General features: G+C 44.1%; 1 long non-coding RNA gene across 23 annotated transcripts in view; it reads left to right on the top strand.

Moving 5' to 3' along the window:
• The window catches only part of LOC101947176 (uncharacterized), a 73,719-nt gene that overhangs the window by 28,975 nt on the left and 19,922 nt on the right, over positions 1-24,822 (top strand). For 17 of the 23 annotated variants that reach the window (XR_010591036.1, XR_010591033.1, XR_010591031.1 and 14 more), the window contains 2 exons: positions 21,632-21,823; positions 22,078-22,628. This is a non-coding gene — a long non-coding RNA (uncharacterized LOC101947176). Of the gene's footprint in view, positions 1-21,631; positions 21,832-22,077; positions 22,629-24,822 lie in introns of all 23 variants that reach the window. The other 6 variants (XR_006175312.2, XR_006175311.2, XR_010591038.1 and 3 more) reach the window with 6 other exon arrangements.

Below are 24,822 nucleotides of genomic sequence, written 5' to 3'. Positions count from 1 at the left end.
GCGTGCCAAAGGTTGCCGATCCCTGATATAGTCCCTTTCAGGCATTACTCATGCTAGCAGTCAAAGTTGGCAGTTCCCTCCCTCTCTCGAAGCTTGCTCCACTCCTTCCTTGTTTTTGTAGCACTGAGGATCCTTCCATTAGACCAGAGAAGGAGACATTGGAGCAAAAGAAGTCAGTGCTGAGAAGCAGACTGAGAGTTAGAGGATGAGATGGGATACAAGGAAAAACATGATCTGAACTGAGCCTCCCCTTGTCTAATAGGCTCTTAATCTTCCCAGACTACTGTACCCCATTCAGGAGTCTGATTTGTCTTGCATACCCTCAGGTTACACCTCACTTAAAAATGACTTGCTTACATAATCAGACATAAAAATACAAAAGTGTCACAGCACACTATTATTGAAAAATTGCTTACTTTCTCATTTTTACCATAGAATTATAAAATAAATCAATTGGAATATAAATACTGTACTTACATTTCAGTGCATAGTATATAGAGCAGTATAAACAAGTCATTGTCTGTATGAAATTTTAGTTTTTACTGACTTGGCTAGTGCTTTTTAAGTAGCCTGTTGTAAAACTAGGCAAATATCTAGATGAGTTGATGTACCCACTGGAAGACCTCTACGTACCTACAGGGGTACATATACCCCCGCCTGAGAACCACTGCTCTATATCCATATTACCCAGTTAGAGAAGGAACTGCGGAGAGGTTGTGTTTGCAGCAGGATTCATTCAACATGAGGGAGGGTCAGGCCTGGAAAAAAGTCTCGGGTCTCGTGCAGAGAAGAAGAGTCTAGAGAATGATCAGATTTCCATTAGCTTTTCATACTGCAATAAGCAGAAGGAAGCAGGGAGGTTGTTTGGGGAGAGAGGTTCCAATTGATTTCTTTCTGAAAAATTGAATTCCATCATCAGAATATATTTAAATATTGTTTATATTAGAGTACTGTTAAATTAATCAAAACTAGGGCTGTCGATTAATCGCAGTTCACTCATGCGATTAACTCAAAACCATGATTAAAAAAATTAATCGCAATTGCCGTTTTAATCACGCTGTTAAACAATAGAATACCAATTGAAATGTATTAAATATGTTGGATGTCTTTCTACATTTTCATATATATTGTATTCTGTTTTGTAATTGAAATCAAAGTGTATATTATTTTTTATTACAAATATTTGCATGTAAAAATGATAAACAAAAGAAATATTTTTCAATTCACCCCATACAGGTACTGTAGTGCAATCTCTTAATCATGAAAGTGGAAGTTACAATTGTAGATTTTTTTTGTTACATAACTGCACTCAAAACCAAAACAATGTAAAACATCAGAGCTTACAAGTCCACTCAGTCCTACTTCTTGTTTAGCCAGTCGCTCAGTTTGTTTACATTTGCAGGAGATAATGCTGCCCGCTTCTTGTTTACAATGTTACCTGAAAGTGAGAACAAGAATTTGCATGGCACTTTTGTAGCTGGCATTGCAAAGTATTTATGTGCCAGATATGCTAAACATTTGTAAGTTGCACTTTCATGATGCAGAGTTTGCACTACAGTACTTGTATGAGGTGAATTGAAAATACAATATCTTTTGTCTACCTTCTTGAAGTCCATTGTCTTTATTCTGCTGTTTTCCCTCTTATCATTCCTTAGAATCATGGAATCTATCATTTCATGATTATTTTCAGCCAAGCTGCCTTCCACCTTCAAATTCTCAACCAGTTCCTCCCGGCTTGTCAGAAGTAAATCTAGAATAGCGTCTCCCCTATTCACTTTCTCCGCCTTTTGTAATGAAAAGTTGTCTTCAGTGCATTCCAAGAACTGGTTGGATAATTGGTGCCTTACTCAGGGCCGGCTCCAGGCACCAGCTTGTCAAGCAGGTGCTTGGGGCGGCCACTCCGGAGAGGGGCAGTACGTCCAGCTATTCGGCAGCAATTCGGCGGATGGTTCCTCACTCCGGCTCCGAGTGAAGGACCTCCTGTCGAATTGCCGCTGCAGATTGCGATCGCGGCTTTTTTTTTTTTTTTGGCTGCTTGGGGCGGCCAAAACCCTGGTGCCGGCCCTGGCCTTACTGTATTATTTTCCCAACAGACATCTGGGTAGATGAAGTCCCCCATCACCATCAAGTACTGTGTTTTGGATGATTTTGTTAGTTGTTTAAAAAAAGCCTCATCCACCTCTTCTTCCTAGCTGGGTGGTCTATATTAGACACCTACCATGACATCACCCTTATTTTTTACCCTTTTTTGTCCTGACCTAAATACTTCCAACAGGTCTGCCTCCCACATCTATCTCTACCTCAGTGCAAGTGTATACATCTTCAATATACAAAGCTACACCTCCTCCTTTTTCCTGTATCTCATATGAAGGCTATATCTACACTGCACATCACTGGCAGTAGTATATAGGATATGAGTAGCTACACACCACAGTGAAAAGCAAGCTGCGTCCACGCTGCAGTGGGGTAGCTACATGTGTCAGTGAAAGACTGACAGAGGAGGCAGTGGGGAAAGGCTTCGGGAACGGGGAACTGCTAGAGCCATTCTCTGCTATCTCCCTCCTGCCAGAGTCTTTCCCTGCTGCTGGAGCCTTTCCCTGTCGTGAAAGACAGTTTTCACAGTGGAAAGAGGTAAATAACAGTCCCCCAAAGATCTGTACTGGGACCAGTGCTGTTTAACATAAGTAGGGTTACCAGATGTCTGGTTTTTCCCGGAGATGTCCGGCTTTTTGGTAATCAAACCCCCGTCCAGGGGGAATTGCCAAAAAGCCGAACATGTCCGGGAAAAATACTGGCCGGGCACTTCCCCTCCCGGGCTCCAGCTGCTCTGCTCCAGCGGCGCAGGGTCCAGAGGCAAGGGGGCTGCCTGAAGCTGGAGCGCTCAGCTCTTGGCTCTTAAACAGAGCCGAAGAGTCCGGGGAGGCGCACAGCAGCCGGAGCCCGGGAGGGGAGGTGCCCGGCCGAGGGCGCAGGGTCCGGAAGCATGGGGGCTGCCCGAAGCCCGAGCGCTATCGGCTTCATGGTTTGCCGGGCAGCCTCCAGACCCTGCGCCCCCGGCTGGGCGCTTCCCCTCCCAGGCTCCAGCTGCGCTGGGGAAGCGCCGGCCAGGGGCACAGGGTCTGGAGGCTGCCCGGCAAACCGTGAAGCCAGTAGCGCTCGGGCAGCCCTTTTCGCGTGGCTGGGAGGGAGGAGGGGGAGTTAGGGTGGGGACTTTGGGGAATGGGCGGAGTTAGGGCAGGGAAGGGGTGGGGCCAGGGCCCGTGGAGTGTCCTCTTTTTTTATTTTTTAAATATGGTAACCCTAACATAAGTCATAAATGATCTGGAAAAGGGGGTAAACAGTGAAGTGAAAATGTTTGCAAACAATAGAAAATTACTGAAGATAGTAAGTCCAAAGCTGACTGAAGAGTTACAAAGGGATCTCACAAAACTGGGTGACTGGGGAAGAAAATGGCCAATGAAATTCAATGTTGATAAATGCAAACTAATGCACATTGGAAAATACAGTCCCAACTGTACATACAAAATGATAAGGTCTAAAGTTGCTGTTGCCACTCAAGAAAGATTTTAGATTCATTATGAATAGTTATCTGAAAACATCTGTTCAGTGTGCAGCGGCAGTCAAAAAAGCTAACAGAATCCATTAGGAAAGGGATAGATATAAGACAGTAAATATCATAATGCCACTATACAAATCCACAATACAGCCACACCTTGAATACTGCATGCAGTTCTGATCACCCTATCTCAAAAAAGATATAGTGGAAGAAGTACAGAGAAGGGCAACAAAAATGATTAGGGGTATAGAACAGATTCCATATGAGGCCAGCTTGAAAAGACTGGCACTGTTCAGCATAGAAAAGAGACAAAGTGGGAATATGACAAAGGTCTATAAAATCATGAATGATGTGGAGAAAGTAAATAAGGAAATGTTATTTATCCCTTCATATAACACAAAGGGTCACCCAATGAAATTAATAGGCAACAGGTTTAAAACAAACATCAGGAAGTACTTCTTCACACCGCAATCTGGTGGAGCTCATTGCCAGGGGCGGTAGTGAGGCAAAAAGTATAACAGGGTTCAAAAAAGAATTAACTAAATTAATGGCAGATAGGTCCATCAATGTCTACTAGCTAAGATGGGCAGGGACGCAACTCCATGCTCTGGATGTCCCTAAACCTCTGATGCAAGAAGCAGTCAGACTGGACAACAGGATGGATCTCTCAATAAATGGCCCTGTTCTGTTCATTCTCTCTGCAGTGTCTGGCATTGGCTATAGTCAAAGGACAGGATGCTGGGCTAGGACCACCACTGGGCTGACCCAATATGGCCATTCTTATGTTCTTGTTACCATAGTGCTTAGGAGACCAAGTGACAGACCAGGGCCCCATTGTGATTGGCACTGTACAAACAGATCACCCAAAATCTACAAAAATCTCTATTAATACAATATTTTGAGATGCAAGTGTGGTGCATATTTCACATGATGCAAACTAATGCATTTGAAATAAGAGTGCTTAAACTGCACAGAATAATGAGGAATGAACCTCGAGTTGCTTTGCCAAAACATTCTTTAATTGCTGGACTTTTGGATTAGAAGATTAAATGGGATGCCTGAAAATCTTAATTCTGAGCATGGAGTAGAGAAAAACTTTTCATGAATCAAAGTGCAATATCTCTATAAACCTCGCAGTTTGTATCAGTTACTATAAAATTGTTCAAAAGATATTTTCATTCTCAGGTACAGAAGATGCTAACTACAGCTTCTCTGGGGGCAGTTCTAAAAGTATTCTTAACTGAAAGGATAATGTATACCTTTCTTCCAAAGAAGTAATCACAGATTTTCAAATGTCAGTAATTGCTACAGCTACTCCAAGTGTGGATCCATGGACCACTAAGCTTCCTTGCCCATATGTTACCAGAGGAATCTAGCCCTTTATCAGACATTAGATGGTGCCCATTTCTGAGTGCATGATTACCACTTAATTTAATTACAAGCAATGAGAACAGCCCTGATTTCTATGGTACTCCTGCATTTACAACCATGCATGCTGCATTATCAGGTAAATAACATTTTATGCTCATATAGTGACTTTCATTCCAAGGAACCCAAAGTACTCTGAACAACTATGGGCTATATTTTGGCTTCTTCTGCATAAGCCAGCCAGAAAGCTCCAGGGGCCCTATGCATGCCAAAGGGAGAGTCCATCTCTGGGTAGCCACTGGGAGGCTTTCGGGGACAGACACCTGTTCTCGCGGGATGGGCTTCACCTGAGTAGGGAAGGAAATAGACTTCTGGGAGGGAGGCTGGCTCATCTAATCAAAAGAGCTTTAAACTAGGAAGTTTGGGGAGACGGTTGGGAGATGCACAGTTAATCTCCACGCCAGATTCCAGTATGGAAAAGGTGAGTAAAAGGAGAGGAGACATAGCCGGGGAGATAAGATTGGACATAGGAAGGACAGGGGGGACGGACACAAGGAGGCCCGCAACATATAGTGCTGCTAATGGGAGACAGGCTAAACGACATACATTAGGGTGTTTATACACCAATGCCAGAAGCCTAGGTAATAAAATGGAGGAATTGGAGCTCTTGGTCCAAGAACTGAAACCAGATATCGTAGGAATAACAGAAACGTGGTGGAATGGCAGTCACGACTGGAACACAGGTATGGAGGGGCATGCGCTGTTTAGGAAAGACCGGAACAAAGGTAAAGGTGGGGGGGTGGCCTTGTATGTCAATAGTGAAATAAATTGTAAAGAAATAATAGTTGATGGATTAGATAACACAGAGTCTGTCTGGGCAATACTCACACTGGGTAATAGGACTACTAGAGCCTCTCCGGGGATAGTGCTTGGAGTGTGCTATAGACCGCCGGGATCGACCCAGGATATGGATAAGGAACTATTTAATGTGTTTAGAGAAGTAATTACTAACAGAAACTGTGTAATTATGGGGGACTTTAACTTCCCGGATATAGATTGGGGAACAAACGCTAGTAGCAATAACAGGGCTCAGCTGTTCCTAGAAGTGCTTGCTGATCAATTCCTCCATCAAGTGGTAACTGAACCGACGAGGGGGGAGGCCATTTTAGATTTGATTCTAGTAAGTAGTGAGGACCTCGTTGAGGAAGTGGTAGTAGGGGACAATTTGGGCTCCAGTGATCATGAGCTAATTCGGTTTAAAATACATGGAAGGAGTAACAGAATTAAATCAAAGACTAGGGTATATAATTTTAAAAAGGCCAATTTTAACAAATTAAGGGGACTGGTAAGGGAAGTGGATTGGGCAAACGTATTAATGGATTTAAAGGCAGAAGAAGCCTGGGATTACTTTAAGTTAAAGATGCATGAGCTGTCGGAGGCCTGTATTCCAAAAAAGGGAAAAAGATTACTAAGCAAGAGATTTAGACCGAGCTGGATGAGCGACCGACTCAAAGGGGCTATTAGGAAAAAACAGAAAGCGTATAAAGAGTGGAAGAGGGGAGGGATCAGTAAGGAAATGTACCTAAGTGAAGTCAGAGAATGTAGAGATAGAGTGAGAAAGGCCAAAGGCCATGTAGAGTTGGACCTAGCGAGGGGAATTAAAAGCAATAGTAAGAGGTTTTACAGCCACATAAATAGGAAGAAAGCAAAGAAAGAAGAAGTGGGACCGCTGAAGTCTATTGCCGGAGAGGAGATTAAAGACAATCTAGGCATGGCACAATATCTTAATGAATACTTTGCATCGGTGTTTAATGAGGCCAATGAAGGTATTAGGGATACTAGCACCACTACAGAGGGGCATTCAGGATGGGGGATTACCGTATCCGAGGTAGAAACAAAACTTGAACGCCTTAATGGGGCTAAGTCGGGAGGACCGGACGATCTACATCTGAGAATATTGAGGGAATTGGCGCGGGAAATAGCAGGCCCGTTAGCGATAATATTTAATGAATCTGTAAACTCGGGGGTGGTCCCGTTAGACTGGAGAATAGCTAATGTGGTTCCTATTTTCAAGAAAGGGAAAAAAAGTGATCCGGGTAACTACAGGCCTGTTAGTTTAACATCTGTAGTGTGCAAGGTGTTAGAGAAAATTCTGAAAGAGAAACTAGTTGAGGACCTGGAGGGTAGTGGCAATTGCGATAAATTACAACATGGTTTTACGAAGGGCAGATCGTGCCAAACGAATCTGATCTCCTTCTTTGAGAAAGTAACGGATTTATTAGATAAGGGAAATGCGGTGGACCTAATATACCTGGATTTCAGTAAAGCGTTTGATACTGTACCCCATGAGGAATTATTAGTTAAACTGAAAGACATGGGGATCGATATGAAAATCCAGAGGTGGATAAGGAATTGGTTAATGGGGAGAATGCAGCGGGTTGTATTAAAGGGTGAACTGTCAGGTTGGAGGGAGGTTACTAGTGGAGTGCCTCAAGGTTCGGTTTTGGGACCCATTTTATTTAATCTATTTATAACTGACCTCGGAACCGATTGCAGGAGTGGGCTGATAAAATTTGCGGATGATACGAAGGTGGGAGGCGTTGTAAATTCGGAGGAGGATAGGGATATCCTGCAGGGAGACTTGAATGAGCTTGTGAATTGGAGTATCAGAAATAAGATGAAATTTAATAGTGAAAAGTGTAAGGTGATGCATTTGGGGATGACTAATAACAATTTTAGTTACAAGATGGGGACGCATTGGTTAGAAGTAACGGAAGAGGAGAAGGACCTAGGGGTTCTTGTAGACCGCAGGATGACTATGAGTCGACAATGTGACGTGGCGGTGAAAAAAGCCAATGCTGTCTTGGGATGCATTAGGCGAGGTATATCTAGTAGGGATAAGGAGGTCCTGCTTCCGTTGTACAAGGCGCTGGTGAGACCTCATTTGGAGTACTGTGTGCAGTTCTGGTCTCCCATGTTTAAAAAAGATGAACTCAAACTGGAACGGGTGCAGAGAAGGGCCGCTAGGATGATCAGAGGAATGGAAAAGCTGTCGTACGAAAGGAGACTAGAGGAGCTTGGGTTGTTTAGTCTGACAAAGCGAAGGCTGAGAGGGGATATGATTGCTATCTTTAAATATATTAGAGGGATTAATACAAGGGAGGGAGAAGAATTATTTCAGCTTAGTACTAACGTGGATACCAGAACGAATGGATACAAACTGGCCGTGGGGAAGTTCAGACTTGAAATTAGACGAAGGTTTCTAACCGTCAGAGGGGTGAAATATTGGAACAGCCTACCGAGGGAAACGGTGGGGGCGACGGACCTGTCTGGTTTTAAGATAAAGTTAGATAAGTTTATGGAGGGAATGGTTTAATGGTAAAACATAGTAGTCAAGGAAAGCCAAGCAATGGTGGGTAAATAGTATAATGGCTAACGGGGTCGGGCTGGAGACTCTTGCCTATATGCTTGGGGTCTTACTGATCGCCACATTTGGGGTCGGGAAGGAATTTTCCTCCAGGGCAGATTGGCTGAGCCTCTGGAGGTTTTTCGCCTTCCTCCGTAGCATGGGGCAGGGATCTCTAGCAGGAGGGTCTCTGCCGATGGAAGTCACTAAAAACAGGATTGGGGACTTCAACAGCAGAGTCCAGGGAAGGGGTAGGGACGGTTTTATGGCCTGCAGCATGCAGGGGGTCAGACCAGATGATCATAATGGTCCCTTCTGACCTTAAAGTCTATGAGTCTATGAGTCTATGGGTAAGACCAGGGCTCTGGCCCACCCCACTTTCATGTACCATCTAGCTAGCACCTACCCTGGGAGGGAATGAGCCCTGCACACCTGAAAAGTCCGGGGCAGGGGGAATGGCTCCACCCACTGCTGGCACACTCGGCCTTCTGTGGCTCTGGCAGAAGTACCAGTCAATAATATGCAGTCACTTGTTGGGGGGAACATGACACCGGTTGTCAAATGGTGCACAGCCCTTGCACAACAGTGAGGGAGGGGAGCTTGAGCCCACAACAATGGAGCAAACCCCTATTCTTATTAAAGGTACTATGGGACTGAACATGTCCAGAGAGAGCAGAAAAGACCTCAGCTTTTAACATCCCTCTTGAATTTCATTCCATGGAACTCAATTTATTTGCCTCAGAAGGATGGACTGAGTTGACCCTGCTGGGATTTGCTGATCCAGAGGGCCTAGATGTTTCAGATGTGATGCCTTGCAACATAATGAAACTATGCTACTCCCTCCAGGGCTGGTTTCAGAATTATAAGGAAGGTGCCTTTTAATCACGTACATGAAAGAATCTCAAGTCACTAATTATAGTAAGATTGGCATCAAATTCCAGGAAACCTCAGATAATTCTACAAAACTAAGGAATTCTGTACACAGGAAATGTTGCAGGAACAGTACTAGCCACATTCCCAACCTACTAATCCTTTGGGTAATTGTCAGCAAAGTACGATTCTCTCATAGGATTTTTTGTTGTACAGAAATATTTGCACTGTAAAAATGATCAGTTCCAGCATAAAATCCAGGGTATCAAAGTGATCAAATACGATGGCAATCGAGGCCATATAAGTACCTAGAAAGGAGGATGAAAATGTGAGGTTTTGTATCATAAATTAATATTTCTTTTTTCCAGGAAAAAAATGTTGAGGGTGAAATCCTTGTCCCGTTGACGTCAATGGGAGTTTTGCCAGTGACTTCAACGAGGCCAGGCTTACACGCTGTTTGTTTGTAAATTTTGTCTGGATTTAATGTATTTTTGAGCTGATCAAATTCTATATGCAACAGATTACTTATTTACAAAGTAAAACTGTAGAAATAAAAACAGTTATTTCAATTGTTTCCCAATTGTTTGGCCACAGAGATTTACTAAAGAGAAGTGCTGTCACTAAATTTCCATTACTAAACAAATTTCATAATTGTTTATCACTGAACTGTCCAACTTCCTTTAACCTGAAACTTCACACAATAATAAACTGAAGTTAACTGATGTTTAAAGTGGGACCCAATTAAAAAGGATTATATTACCTGACCTAGCGTAAAATAACTGGTTAGGTGATGTAACTGATTGGTGTGGGGATGCAGACATTCTCTACTGCTGTAGGTGTCTGCTTCTCAACCCAGTACTAATGGACAAAAGTATCCACTTCACAGAAACTTCTGTCATAACTGACACTCACTGACAGCCTTGGTTTTACTAAGCTTAATGTACACTTAAAAAATAAAGGCTTGTAATTTTCTACCAGTGATAGCAACAGTGGAAGACAGGGCTCAGGGGCTTTTACCACCATGACATCTACCTCTCTTCTGAGAGAATACAGCCTTGTTCCTGATTCTGTTCTCACTCCAGTTATACATTGGCATAGAGAACTGACTTAGAGAATATTCCTCATGTACACCAGTGTAAGTATGACAAAATCCAGTTTTCCCCTTTGTTGGCATTGCCATATGTACACTGGGGGATGTATCACCTTTTATGTGTGAAACATTTAATCAGAAGTTGTATACAGAAATCTAGGTCCCATAGCTTGGGGGGAAGGTACAAAAGTGGCTTTTCCCCAACTGTACCCCCACTGCTGGAGTCAGCCACGAGTCAGTTCATCCTCTAGCAAAACTTAATTTGCACCCAGCTGCAAAAGTAGGGTTACCATACGTCCGGATTTTCCCGGACATGTCCGGCTTTTTGGGCCTCAAATCCCTGTCCGGGGGGAAATCCCAAAAAGCTGAACATGTCCGGGAAAATAGGGAGGGACCGGCGCCGCTGGGTGCTGGGCCGGGCTGGGGCTGGCGGTGCTGGGCTGGGGGTGCTCGGCCGGGGGCTGGCCCGGCAGTGCTGGGCCGGGGGTGCTGGCCCAGGACCGGGGCTGGCAGTGCTGGGCCGGGGGTGCTGGGCTGGGGGCTGGGGCCGGCGGTGCTGGCCTGGGGGTGCTCGGCCGGGGGCTGGCCCGTGGCCGGCTCCCCAGGGCCCGAGCCGAGCCAGGCTGGAGACGCTGGGGCCGGGGCCGGCCGCCGGAGGGAGCCGCTCTGTTGGGGGTGGCGCAGACTGGGCCGCGCCTCCTCCCCCCACCCCACCCCCAGCTTACCTGCTGCCTGCTTCAGGCTTCCCGCGAATCAAATGTTCGCGGGAAGCAGGGTAGGGGGCGGAGTTGGGGCGGGGACTTTGGGGAAGGGGTGGGGCTGGGGCGGGGGCGGGGCTGGGGGCAGGGCCGGGGCCCTGTGGAGTGTCCTCTTTTTGGACACTCAAAATATGGTAACCCTATGCAACAGGCATTGTAATAGCTGGGGATCATAAGACTACATTGTTCAAGGAACATCCCCATAGTCTGGGGGCTATGAATGGGGTGAGAAAGCCCCCTATGCTAGTTCTGTCACCCAATCATTCCCCCTCTCCATCAGGGGAGTTCCTAGGAAGCCAATTAAGTTGCCTAGTTGACTTTATAGCCCCTTTGCACCACTAGAATGGCACAAAGTGCCATATGGGGCTAAGGATCTAATATTTATCATTTTCACATTTAATATGCATATTAAAAAAGATAATGTATTGATCTTAATTTCCCCAAAGCCTTTTCCTGTGTATATTCTACAGTGAGATAATTTTCTGACTGTTGGTAAGACCATCTCAAACTGCTTTGCTACTTATTTTCCCCTAACCACTGTATAAACTAAATGAGCATGAATTAGTTTCATGATGCAGCAGGTCTGAACTTGGCATGTCTAAGCCTGCTGTTAATTTAGGAAAACCCCAGTTCCTGGAACCTAAGATCTGATTCTGCCCAGTGATTTTTGCTGCATTTACACCTGTGCAGCAGGGAAAGTAGCTTTTCATTTTACTGCTTATCAGTATTTCATGTCTAATAGACAGTTGTGATAAATACCTGTATAAGTGAAGGATGAATTAATGTGAATGTACTGCAAATAATTGATAAGAGAGACTAGAGCAGGCTGCCTTTATGAAGGTGATTTCATTAAATGAGGGTAGGATAGTTTTTATCCTGATGATACACTGTGGGTTTTTAAATTTTCAAGTAAGAAGTCGTATGCAAGAAGTCGTAGGAAAGAATGATTTAGTTGGGGGGAGGGAGGCATAGATAATTGCTTTATAGGATCTTCAGTCTCAGATATATTTTAAAAACGTAATGTAAAAAGATGTTATTAATTAGAGTCAAAATAATGAAGATGGCTGAGGACAGAGACTTAATGGTGTGATGTGATGTAGGTAATTGGGATCCTGGGATACGAGAACAGACAGTCATGTTCCCATTCCTTGGTCTGTGGGGGAGAAGCTTTGCATCATGCTGTCTCTGCCCTGTGAGAGTGGTAGCCTAAAATTCCTCCTCCCCGGGACACTAAAAGGGTGTGAAAGTGAAAATAGCACTTACAAAATACTCCAGTGATCTTGAGAAAGGGTCCAAAACTATTGCAGTATCAATAGGATAAGCCAGTGGTCTCCAACCTTTTTACACACAAGATCACTTTTTGAATTTAAGATCAACCCAGGATCTACCCCGCCCCTTCCCTGAGGCTCCACCCCGCTCACTCCATTCTCCCCACCCTTACTCGCTTTCACAGGGCTAGGGTAGGGGATTGGGGTACGGGAGGGGGTGCAGGCTCTGGGCTGGGCCGCCCGCAAGCACCGCCCCCGCAGCACCCATCGGCTGGTTCCCAGCCCATGGGAGCTGCGGGGACAGTGCTGGGGGCGGGGGCAGCACGTGGAGCTGCCTCAGTCCCTCCCCTCCCCCCCCGGGCTGCAGAGATGTGCCAGCTGCCAGCTTCTTCCAGGAACGGTGTGGGGCCAAGGCAGGTCAGGAGATCGCGATCGACTGGCAGAGGCTCCAGGATCAACCCGTCGATCGTGATCGACGGGTTGGTGACCACTGGTATAAGCTGTGCTGGTGTGCACCGTGACTCTGCAACACTGTAACTTTAGTACTGAGGGTTATTTAATTTGTCTATTTTTAAAAAAAAATAAGGTACACTCTTACTTATACGCTGTCTGTAATAGAAAGCTTTTGATAGAGCTACAGAGAATATTTAAATAGGTAAGACAGATAAAATAAAAAAAAGTAAAAGGGGTGTAAGCCTACAGGGCATAAGCCAGCTACTGACTGATGAGGGCTTGCTTTATGCTCCTGTGATAACAGTGATTGTTGTCCACAAACCACAGCTTTAGCAAATTTTTCATTATAGCGGAACTCCAAACCTGACATGGTCTGATCCTTTTCCTTTGTCCTTCTCTGTGCATATTAATCCTAACAAGTTCATATATCAAGAATGCAGCTCTGATTACTTTTCTCTGTCCAAAAATAAACATGGAGCAAAAAGGAAGGATACAAAGAGAGGGAAAAAAGAGCCTGTCAATAGGCCACCCTTAGGGAAACCTCAAGATCTACTGCCTGTCTATTCAAGGCATGGAAATGCTTAGGAAGTGATCCCAGCTTGGTGGTCTTATTTTTAATTAAAACAAACGAGGTTCCTTCAGCTGCTGCAGATAAATATTTGATGAAGAGAGACAGGGACAGATGTAAAAACCCCTACAGTAAATACAGAATAAGACAAGCAGAACAAATGTTGTAACAGCATGTTATATACAAAAAAAAAAAATCAGTTTACAGATTTTGTCAAATATCTTTCCAACTCTAGAGCCTAGTTTTGCTAAGATCACCCTAATGGCAGGATATGTAACTTTTTGTTTATAATCACTCTGATGAAGTACAATGGAAATACAAACACATACAGATAAATAGAAGTTAAAAAGCCATTTTATTGTAGGTTATGCACTTAAAAATAGTAGGATTAGTTTCTAGGCTATTGATGAGACAACAGTTTAACATTGTTCTGTATTTCCATGTTGGCAGATTATAATATGCTACAGTGATTAATAGGGTTATTCCCTGAAAGTGTATATTAAAGATGGAAGGTGTCTTGTGATACCTTATTTTCTGATACATGCATTGTCAGAACGATAAGTATAATAGCATCAGCTTTATTGCAAGGCCCTCTTACCATGTCTGAGCTGTCAGGTCCTTTATGGCTGGTTAATTTTAAAAGGTGAATGTGGTACCACTTGATGTGTTCTTCCAGTCACTTTTGTACTTATTTGTGCAATGCTGAAAGAGGATATTTTAGAATATTGGCTCTAGACTTTGCCTTTTAGCATATTAATTAACATTACCCTTACAAAGACCATTATTCATGCAGTAACTCAATAATAATCCACAGAAGAGTTATTAAAGAAAGAACTCAACAGTGCCCCTTTTTATACTAACCTCCATCTGGTCGTCCATTATTTGTGTATCTGAACTGTATTGGCTGCTAGGTTAGAAGCTGAGTCTGCAACTCTTACTCATATTGAGTAGTGCTATTGACTTCAATGAGACCAGGCATTTGAGTAAGAGCTATTCAGAGTGAGTAAGGGTCACAGTATTACAGAACCCTTCTTGCAAGGAAAATGTTTTCCCTTCTCTGCTGTATGGGGTTGATCACAGTACACTTGTACTTTAAACTTACACACTCTGTACATGCAGTTGACAAGAGGCTCTGCCTTACATTGAAAATGGACATTCCCAGCAATCCTTTTATACATCTGTATTTGCTGTAATATGCAATGTCTTATAACAATATATATTAGAGGAGGATAGATCGTTTAAATATCTCAGGAACAAAAGAAGTCCTAGGAATGGTATAAATCCGCTATTAGACAGGGATGATAAAATTGTCAATAATGCTGCAGAAAAGGCAGATATTTCTGTTCTGTATTAGGAAAGAAGCTGAACAATGTATTCATTTCTTAACATTGGCAAGGAAATACTTTCTATTCCAACAGTACCTAGGCAGGATGTTGAAGAGCAACCTCAAAAATTAAACAGTTTTTCATTTGTAGTCCAGATAACTTCCACCTAAGAGGTTTTTGTTTGTTTTTTTTTAATAGTGAGTTCTGAGAGCCAATGATGCTGCTATTTAATATATCTTAGAATATTGGGGAAGTCCCCGAGGACTGGAAAAAGCTAATATGATGCCAATATTTAAAAAGGGTAAACTATAAGTTGGTTAGCCTGACACTGCTCTCAGTCAGAATCATGGAAAGGCACCTGCAGGATGCAATCAGTAAAGAATTAAAAGATGATAGTATAATTAATGCTAGTGAACATGGTTTTAAGGAAAATACATCTCATCAAACACTTGATATCTTTTTGATCAGATTTCATGTTTGGTTGATAAAGTTAACTTTGATGACATAATATACTTAGACTTCTGGAAGACATTTGACTTAGTACCATACAACACTGATTAAAAAAATTAGCAGTATACAAAATCAATGTAGCACATATTAAATAGATAAAAGCTGACTAAATGATGGATCTCAAAAAGTAGTTATAAATGGAGAATCATCATTCAGTGGAGTTGTTTCTAATGGGGTTCCACAGGGAGCTATTCTCAGCCCAAGATCATTATCAATAACCTGGAAGAAAATATAAAATAATTGTGGGTAAAGTCTGCCAATGACACAAACATTGGTGGAGTGTTAATGATAAGTGTAGGTCAGTTCTGCAGAGTGATCTTGATCACTTTGTAAGCTAAGCTTACTTGAGTAACGTGTGTTTTAATACTGGCAAATGCAAGGTCATGCATGTAGGAACAACAGATGTAAGTTACACTTAGAGGATGGGGCAGTATATTTTGTAAAGCAGTGACTCTGAAAGGGACTTATGGGTCATGGTGGATAACCAACTGAACATGAGTTCCCAGCGCAATGCAGTGATTAACTTTGGATTATAAACAGAGGAATATTGAGTAGGAGTTGGTATTGCTACTGTGTGCAGCATTAGTGAGACCATTGCTGGAATATTGTAGCCAGTTCTGGTGTCCACACTTTAAAAAGGATGTAGGCAAATTGGAAAGGGTTCAGAAAAGAGCAGCTAAAAGAATAATTCAGGGTCTGGAAAACCTGCCTTAAAGTGAAAGACTAAGGCCTGCTCTACACTCAAAAGTTAGGTCTACCCAGCTACATCATTCAAGGCTAGGAAAAATTATTTAATGTTAGCATTTCTCAAATGCAGCCATGGTGGCTGCATGCGGCCACCAGGGGCTTTTCTTGTTGCCACAGACTCCTGGGCAGTGACTGGGGGTGGGGGTTGGAGTGCAAAGCAGTGGCCCCTCCCCCAAGACAACCAGCAGGGGGTTGGCCCTGTCCCCCTCTGGAACCACAAATTCCAGAGCAGCAGGCAGCCAGTGAGTTCCCCATCTTCCCAGGGGTGGTGAGGCTCGTGCTTCAGCCCTGGGATGGCGGGTGGTAGGCCCCAGTTGTGGGGCTCCAGACTCCAACCCTGAATCCCAGCTGCGGTTGCCAGCCCTTGGTTCAAGACCCCCCCACACACATTGCCCCTCGCCAGTCATCCATTCCCCCCGTCTCCGCTGGCTCCCTATCCACCTCCCCATCCAGGGCTTAATTTGTTCCCTGACTTGCCAGGGCTGAGTAAGTCTGCTGTGAAAATTGATATTTGTATGTTTGTTAATATCACTTTTCATTGCCTCTCCGCTAGCTAGTAAGTCTGCTGTGAAAAGTGATATTAACAAATATACAAATATTACTTTTCGCAGCAGCAGACTTACTAGCTAGCAAGTCTTCTTAAAAAAGCAACCAAAAAGCAAAAGAAAAAACAACAACAAAAAGACAAGAATGTGCAAAGCACCTTATTTGTGTTTCTATTCTGTTTAGGTCCAGTAGAGAATAGAGACAACTATACATTATTTTTAATTATTGCGTCTGCAAAAAACCTCTACATAAATAAATTACATTGATTTGGACCTGTATATATGCATATTTATTTGTTTTTCCTAAAGTTAAGTATTTTAGGAAAAATTGTCAGAGCGGCCACCAGCAAGAGTTGCTGGCCGCATTCTAAGGCCACCAAAAAATTTATTGTGAGAACCCCTTTCTAGTAGACAAATGCACAAGATCCAATAGCTGGAAACTGATAGAAGGTGCAAATTTTTAACAGTGAGAATAATTAACCACGTGAACAATTTACCTAGGGATGTGGTGGTGTAGTCTTCATAACATGATATTTTTAGATCAAGACTGTCTGTGTTATTAAAGGATATGCTTTAGCTCAATAAGAAGTTATGGGCATGATGCAGAAACCACTTGGTGAAATTCTATAGCCTTTGTTATGCAGGAGGTCAGACTAGATCACTGAACTGGTTCTATTCTGGCCTCAATACCTGTATAACTCTTGTGTGCAAGACAGAATATTGCTTCCCTGGACTCTCAGGGTTTGTTGCAACAGATAAAAAACATCTAGTTTTTAATTGATGGAAACAGCTGATAATTTTTGCAGATTCCAGTAACTGAAAACAAAAGATGGTTTGCCCAAATACAGGAGGGTGTTGGAGAGGTCAATTTTACTGTGGAAAAACGTACTTTCGCCATTAAAATTTTTCTATTTATTTTTAAGTTTTCATTGTTTATGCTTTGTGAACTGTACCCAGGAAAGGTTATTATGGTGGCTTACAGAACGTGCCAGGCTTTTTGTCACCCTAGTTTATAGCCCTGTTCTCCTGCCATTATAGTCAATGAGAGTTTTGCTACTGATTTCAATAAAGGTAGGGTCCTTCGACAAGAAACATGGCAAAATATTTAAACTTCATATGATTAAAGGCACGTTTATTGTGAATGCAAGTTGTATTATCAGTGAGAGACTCATTAGAGTCACTTGTCTTTATTCACTGCCGAAGTTTCCAAACTGGTTTTATTTATTATAACCCATTGAGGAAAATGTAGTATAATGCTCCACACACAGTATTATCAACTGGATAAAAACTTAAGATAGTCTAACTCATTATAAAGACATCTTATTACAGTAACATTTCATCACCACACATATAATCTCTGTTACTGATGTCTAACAAGCCATTTGATTCCATTGTCCTTTTTAATGACATAATTAATGGCATTTGTCAGCAAAAGTAATTAATTGGGTAGAGCCTTTGTGTTGCACCATCAGAAGTGGATACCCTGGTGGAACGTTGCTATTGATTTTTATCCAGTATTTATTAGCAAACTTTGTTGGTTCTATATTAAGGAAATTGAAAATACAACCCAGTACAACAGCAAACTGCTTATGTGATGTACCAGCCCCTCCCTCATCCTTCTTCAGAAGCAAGTGGATGTAGAGTCCTGGTGTTTGTCCAGCAACCTGTTCCCAATAAATTAAAACCTCTGCCAAAAGTCTCTTTGGCAGATAGTCAAACATTTGACTCGCTACCATCCAGTCTAAGCTGTATGTGGGATGATTCACAGATCCAATTCTCCCTTGTGGAATTTAGACATCAGATTCAAATCAGGTCATAGGGCAGATCTACACTACGAACTTTTGCTGACAGACATTACATCAGCATAAAGCTGCCGCAGTTAGCATATCGCTTGTGCATGTGCATGCTTGACTTCTTGCGTCTACACTGCATGTACTCACCAGGAGTGCTTATGTCGATGCACAGTGTGGTGTACCATGGGGAGGTATCCTAGTGTGCAGTACACCACCATCCGGCACATTGTCTTTTGGGAGGTTTTGTATGTAACGAGTCATGCAGGGGTGATTGCGAGAAAGGGGTCAACTTATCTGTCTCCATCATATAATGTTATCTATTTCTCACAATTTTTGCACTGTTTTTAAAAATGTACGATCCCACACGACCCACTTTACAGTCCGCCATCTGTGACAGAAGCATGGAGCCTGCACAGCTCTGCACTATTGTCATAAATGTTGCAAGCACAAGACACATGATCCACCGGTATTTGCAAAGCCTTAAGAACAAAATCAGTGGGGAACATGACGATTTCTTGGAGGACAGATTGCTGTGGGACATAGTGAGAACCATTTCAAGGTTATTGGCATTCACAGAGCAGCTGCAGACGGTGGAGCGCTGCCTTTGGGCCGGAAAAATGAACACTGACTGGTGGGATCACATCATAATGCAGATTTAGGATGATGATCAGTGGCTGCAGAACTTTTCAATGCCCAAGGCCACATTCCTGTATCTGTATGCTGAGCTCATCCCAGCCCTGTAGCACAGGGTCACCAACATGAGAGCTCTGCTGACAGTGGAGAAGCAAGTGGTGATTGCACTATGGTAACTTGCAATGCCAGATTGCTACCGGTCAGTGGGAAACAATTTTGGAGTTGGAAAATCCACTGTGGGAGCTGCAGGGCTATTAATCACCTGTTGCTACATAGTATTGTCACTGTTGGTAATGTGCAGGAGGTACTGGATTGATTTGCAGCAATGGGGTTCTTGAAGCATGCATATCCCTATTTTGGCACCAGACTACCTTGCCACAAAGTACATCAACAGAAAGGGCTGCTTTTCTATGGTTATGCAAGCATTGGTGGATCACCGGGAATGCTTCACTGATATCAGTGTTGGCCAGTTAGGGAAGGTGCATAACACTCACATTTTTAAGAACACAGGAATGTTAAGAAAGTTTAAAGCAGGGCCTTTCTTTCCCATTGATGGGAAAGAAAGCAACCTCGACACCACCAAGGAAAGATTCAGATACCAGCTCATCAGATGCAGAATGACAGATGAATGCACTTTTGGTAGATTGAAGGGACACTGGCATTGTTTACTCACAAGACTGGATCTCAGTAAATATAACATGCCAATGGTTACAGCTGCCTGTTGTGTCCTGCATGATATCTGTGAAGCAAAGGGTAGGGTTACCATACGTCCATTTTTTCCCAGACATGGCTAGCTTTTTGGTAATCAAACCCCCGTCCAGGGGGAATTGCCAAAAAGCCGAACATGTTCGGGAAAATACCGGCCGGGCACTTCCCCTCCCGCGGCTGCTCTGCTCCTCCCCTGACTCTTCAGCTCTGTTTAAGAGCCGAGCTGCCCGAGCGCTCCGGCTTCGGGCAGCCCCCTTGCCTTCGGACCCTGTGCCGCCGGAGCAGAGCAGCTGGAGCCCGGGAGGGAAAGTGCCCGGCCGGCGGCTGGGGTCCGGAGGCAAGGGGGCTGCCTGAAGCTGGAGCGCTCGGCTCTTAAGCAGAGCCAAAGAGTCAGGGGGGGAGCACAGCAGCTGGAGCCCGGGAGGGGAAGTGCCCGGCCGGGGGCGCAGGGTCCGGAGGCATGGGGGCTGCCCGAAGCCCGAGCGCTCGGCTCTTAAACAGTGAAGCCGGTAGCACTTGGACAGCTCTTTTTGCGTGGCTGGGAGGGAGGAGGGGGAGTTAGGGCAGGGACTTTGGGGAAGGGGTGGGGAATGGGTGGAGTTGGGGCAGGGCCGGGGGTGGGAAAGGGGCAGGGCCAGGGCCCCGTGGAGTGTCCTCTTTTTTTATTTTTTAAATATGGTAACCCTAGCAAAGGGGGGAAAGTTGCTGCTGGGGTAGAGGGTGGAGTTGGAACAGCTGTGTGCTGAGTTTGAACAGCCAGACACAAGGGCTGTTAGAAGAGCTCAATATGGAGCTATTCAGGTCAGGGAGGCTTTGAAAGAGCACTTTAACAGTGAGCCACAGTAATATGTTGTGGTGGACAGTGCTCTACCTGGCCTGCTATTTTGGGGCCCGTTAAGAACTGTGTGGTGCTTGGTGCACAACTTTGAATGTTACACCATCAATGCCCCTATTAATTTTGTGGTGCTTGCTGAACATTTATGATTATCACACTGTGGTTGTCCCTGATCCTATGAGTTGTGTGTAAGCCTAACATCAGTACTGGGCAAATTGATTGAAACCATAGAAAAGAACAGAATTATCAGACACATAGATGAACATGATTTGTTCAAGAAGAGTCAATGTGGTTTTTGTAAAGGGGAATCATGCCTCACCAATCTACTAGAATTCTTTGAGGGGGTCAACAAGCATGTGGATAAGGGTGATCCAGTCGATATACTGTACTTAGATTTTCAGAAAGCCTCTGACAAGGTCCCTCATTAAAGGCTCTTAAGCAAAGTAAGCTGTCATGGGATAAGAGGAATGGATCAGTAACTGGTTAAAAGATAGGAAACAAAGGATAGGAATAAATAGTCAGTTTTCAGAATGGAGAGAGGTAAATAGTGGTGTCCCCCAAGGGTTTGTACTGGAACCAGTGCTGTTCAGCATATTCATAAATGATCTGGAAAAAGGGTAAATAGTGAGGTGGTAAAATTTGCAGATGATACAAAACTACTCAATATAGTTAAGTAGTAAAGCAGACTGCGAATTGTTACAAAGGGATCTCACTAAACTGAGTGACTGGACAACAAAATGGCAGATTAAATTCAATGTTGATAAATGCAAAGTAATGCACATTGAAATACATAATCTCAACTATACATATAAAATGATGGGGGTCTAAATTAGCTGTTACCACTTAAGAAAGAGCTCTTGGAGTCATTGTGGACCGTTCTCTGAAAACATCCACTCAATGTGCAGCAGCAATCAAAAAATCTAACAGAATGTTGGGAATCATTAGGAAAGGAATAGATAAGACAGAAAATATCATATTGCCTCTATTTAAATCCATGGTATGCCCACATCTTGAATACTGCGTGCAGATGTGGTCACCCCATTGCCAAAAAGATATATTGGAATTGGAATAGATTCAGAAAAGGGCAACAAAAATGATTAGGGATATGGAACAGCTTCTATTTGAGCAGAGATTAAAAAGAGTGGGACTTTTCAGGTTGGAAAAGAGACGACTGTCCTGTCTGCTCTTTCCTTCGCAGGCTGTCTGCAGTACTCACCCTCCAGGCCCTTTGCTCACAGTCTGATGCAGCACTGGCTTGCAGGATCTCACTGAACATGTCATCCTGAGTCATCTTCTTTCTCGTCCTTATCTGGCTCAGGGGTCCGTGGGTGTGGAGGGGAAGACTACCACAAGGCTTCAATGACAGCAGCTGCAGATAAAACACACAGAGGTACCAATGTCAGTATAGTCACAGCGGAAAGTGAACGTTAAGATTCAGAACTCCCTTCCCTGGCTCCCCTAAAGTTTTAAACTAGTTTCATATGGACACTTCTGCTCGGGATTGCTTGTGCATGGTGCCAGTCACAGCACCAGCCATGGTGAATATATCCCACCGGGGTGAGGGAAATGAGGGGGGAATTGCTCGGTTGCATGAAACTATGATTATAGGACAATTACACTGAATACTGGCACCATTTTCCACAGGTGGTGGTCAGGGCCGGCTTTAGGACCTGCGGGGCCCGATTTGAATACCCGGCGGCGGTCCGGGTCTTTGGCGGCACTTCGGCGGTGGGGGGTCCTTCACTCAGCTCCAGGTCTTCCGCGGCACTGAAGGACCCCCCACTGCTGAAATGCCGCCAAAGACCTGGAGCAGACCCCCCACCGCCGAAGTGCCGCCAAAGACCCGGAGCGGACCGTGGCCGGGTGAGTAAAAAAAATTAAAAAGGCGCCTAAGGCATGGAGCCCTCTTAGGTGCGGGGCCCGATTCCTAAAACCGTCCCTGGTGGCGGTGATTTTAACTGATATCTCACTCCGGAGGGTAACAAAGGCAGAGAGAGGACAGCTGCTGGCGTCCCAAGGCTGCTCTCACCCATATGCTGCTCAACTGTGTACTGCAATGATGCCTGCTGAAATTATTGCTGACTGGCTGGGGCGGTGTCTTACCACAGAGGAAGAAATAATCCCTACAAACTTTTGGGAGAGGACTGCAGCATATCTCCATGAAAGTTTTACTGCTATCTCTCAGGAGGATTCAGGTAGGTTGGCCACTCATCCTGTACTAAACCAGACAGTCCTGCTTTTCTAGGGTTTGTCCCGTCCAGTATTCAGACAAAACTGGACATGGTTTTGTCGGTATCTGATAGGAGATGTCATTTTGAAGAGTGCGCTGCTTGCCCCCTGGTGGCATGACCTTGCACATAAGGTCATGCTGGCAGGGGTAGAGTGGCACGGTCTTCAAAATGGGGCCCTCCATGTGGCGTGAACTTGGATGCAGAAGGAGACTGCTCTTTGGAAAACATGGCCCTCAATGTCTCTGAACTGCCAAGGGTAACTGTGATTAATAGAAAAGGGAGGCAAGGACTCTGTTACTAGGACCCAGAGAAAAAGATAAGGACTTTGATAAGGACATCACAGTGGGCAATGAATGCTGAAGTCAACTCTTGTTTGACTTAGATTAGCTGAATACATACTAAACATGTGAGAGCAAAGAAACAATGTTAGGAATCTGTCATTTTCAAACAGCTTCTTGAGGATTAACAAGCTCTCACATGGAGATAAATGGTCAAAGTGCTGGTGTGAGAATCACCAGTTGCTCTTCATTTCGTGGACCACTAAATATGGATTATTTGCTACTCAGTCCCTACAATGGAAGAGGCTGTGTCCTCAGCTGCGTGGAGGGGGTAAAATAGGAGGTCCAAACAAGATTAGCATCCTTTGCAAAAGGCAAACACACAGGCTGCATCTCTCTGCCCTCAGAAGGGATAAAAAAAAAAGTCTCCACCAAAGTAGGATCAGACATAAAGAACTCAGTAGCAACCTTGCTCAGCATAAATGTAATCACGATCTGATGGAACCAATCTTAATTTGACAAGCTAACAGAGATAACAGTTAGTCAATTTCCCATTTCAACAGGCAGAGTGATAATTGAAAGCTTCCAGATATATCACATGGAGATCAAACTTGCAGCGAGCCGTAAACTTTCTGATAAAGGGCCCAAGCCATCTTCCACTGAAGTCAATGACAAACCCCCATTGACATCAATGGGCGCTGGGTCAGGCTCAAGGTGAAAAGCCATTTTGAAAACAGTTACATTCCCCTACATCCCCAGTCAGGACAAAACAAGCGTCAGAGGATGCTTCGTCCAGATTGTACCATGTATCCTAATTCCTTGTGTGGTGAGTTGCCGAGAGTTCTGACATTGTGCCCTTCAGAGGACAGTGACTGCCGACATCCCTGTGCAGGTTAAAGAGAGAAGAATTCAGACAGCAAGGGGGTAAATAAATAAGGAGCTGGTGAAGACCAAACTTTCCAATAAGATTTCTCCTGTTTTCAACGCAGTTGTAAGGACAAAAAGACTGCAGGCCGGGTTCTGGCCAAGCTGTGCTCAGTGCAGGACCTGAGGATGAAGGGAAAGTGAATCTAACGCCACCTTTCCACTCCCCTGAACCTGGGTATAACCAGGGTCCAATTAAACCCCTGGCATAATGGGCTTCTCTAATTTACACTGGCCTAGGGGTCATTCCACTGGATCAGGATCACTGCCCTCCAGCAGCAAACTCTGCAACTGCAGACAAGTCCCCCAAATACCTGCATGGCAGCTCTGTGCCACCTGAGGATTCCCTGATGCCAAGGATATCGCCGCCTGCCCATTAGGGGCAGCTTGACAGGCTACTTTGCTGAGCAGCTTCCCAGCTGCTTTTCTTAGAAGTGAAAAGGAACTGGATGGGGGCCAGGCATCTGGCCTCTTTTCTTATTATTTATTCATATTACAGTAGCACTTATTGTTCCCTGCTAAGCTCAAGGCCCCATTGGGCTAGGCACTGCACAATCACATAGTAGAAGACAATCCCTGCCCAAAGAGCTTCTATTTTATATAGAAAAGACAGATGAAGGGATGATTTTACAGATGATAGAAGCACAGAGAATTTAATTACTGAGGCACAATGAGATTAAGTGATTTGCCCAAGTCACACAGGAAATCTGTGGCAGAACAAGGAACTGAACTCAGAACTTCTGAGGCCCATTGTCCCTCTCAAAATTCTCCTGCCTTATGCTGGGCAACAAGTATAATCTCATAAGAATTTGCTAAAGTGAAGGACTGGTGCAAATACATTAACTGGTGGGAGTGTGTACTGTAGGTTCATGCTGCTACACACCTGGCTAGTGAGGGATTTCTAGAGAACATTAATGGCAGACCCTTTTGCTAAAGATGAAACTGATTTACTGTAT

The sequence above is a fragment of the Chrysemys picta genome, chromosome 10 (genome assembly GCF_011386835.1).
Source record: "Chrysemys picta bellii isolate R12L10 chromosome 10, ASM1138683v2, whole genome shotgun sequence".
NCBI lineage: Eukaryota > Metazoa > Chordata > Testudines > Emydidae > Chrysemys > Chrysemys picta.
This window is presented reverse-complemented; position numbering and strand designations above follow the sequence as displayed.